We start from the raw sequence: 1,262 nt of genomic DNA, 5'->3' as shown, positions 1-1,262 counted from the left end.
GCTAGGAATTACCGGCTCGCAACTTGCGAAATATGACGGTCTCATAAATCCGAGTCCGCGCTGCCGACGCCGATCTGCCGCGGCTGCTGCTGTTACCGCTGTCTAGCACGTCGCTGTGGTGCCGTTTGTTCGAGCCGCGTGCGTTTTTTACGCCGATGCTTCTTTCTAATGCAATAGCACATTTTGGAATCTTGAGATTAACGCTTTGGGAACTTTTGATTGATATTTAATTGGCAAAATTCATTTTAGAATTGGAAATATTAAGTAACTTTAAGTCCGTCCGAAATTGCTTCGATTTAATTTATCGCGATAATTTCGATATTAAAATGATTATCAGGTATTTTTCAAGAGTAAAATATTAAAATAGATAAGAAAAGTAGGGGTCAAGTCAGGTACCCCGATACGAGCCACAAGTTGACACTGCAAGATCGCTTTTACTCCGCTTCTAAGATCCGGTATGGTCTAGTGGCTAGGATACCTGGCTCTCACCCAGGAGGCTCGGGTTCGATTCCCGGTACCGGAATTTTTTTTGTATTTTTTAATGAAATACTGATTTTACTATTTTATAGATAATATGCAATATGATTTGTAAAAGTTAATTTTCTACAAAATTATTTATAATAATGGCATTAAAATTTAAACTATTCCAAATTTTTTATTTTCTCGCATTTGAAAATTTTTAGATTTAAAAAAAACCTGAGACTAAACTATCAACAAATGATAAACTCTTAACATTTAACATGAGCTATAATCTTGATTTAAAATGACCTCTCTTGAGAAAAAGTATGTTTGTTCTTTTTTGCAAGTGATACGAAAACACGAACAAGACTCACAATAACGAAGCATACTCTTTTGTATAAAAAAGTAGTATTACAACAATCGTACATCACTGACGATCGAATAAAACTTCTTGTAAAAGGAGTAAAATGGCTTGCATTAAAGCGCGAGCGTAAACTGCAAACTAGTAAATATATTAGACGGGTTGCGTGTGTGTAAATACATACAAGTTATAGGCGTTGCTCGGTGCTCGTTTCATTCGGCTAGAAGTTGTGATTTGTAACCTACGAATCGCCAACTTCTCTTCGACCCACATTATCATACACCTTCATTCTTTCTCATTCTCTACTCAGCTTATATCAGTCCCGCTCTTTTCTTTCTATTCGTTCTACAATAACTGTCTTGAAAATATCCGCTTGCTTAATTGACGTTATTGTAATCGATTATTGTCTGGCCGCAGGAGAATAATGCCCTGATTTACGATC

At 36.5% G+C, this 1,262-nt stretch overlaps 1 non-coding gene across 1 annotated transcript; it reads left to right on the top strand.

Annotated features, from left to right (window-relative positions):
• Window positions 1–451: 451 nt before the first annotated feature.
• Window positions 452–523, top strand: TRNAE-CUC. Its single transcript has one exon. It is a non-coding gene; the product is annotated as a tRNA-Glu (tRNA).
• Window positions 524–1,262: the final 739 nt, after the last annotated feature.

The sequence above is a fragment of the Nasonia vitripennis genome, chromosome 3 (assembly GCF_009193385.2).
Source record: "Nasonia vitripennis strain AsymCx chromosome 3, Nvit_psr_1.1, whole genome shotgun sequence".
NCBI lineage: Eukaryota > Metazoa > Arthropoda > Insecta > Hymenoptera > Pteromalidae > Nasonia > Nasonia vitripennis.
The sequence above is the reverse complement of the archived record's forward strand: the minus strand, read 5'-3'. Positions and strand labels throughout refer to the sequence as shown.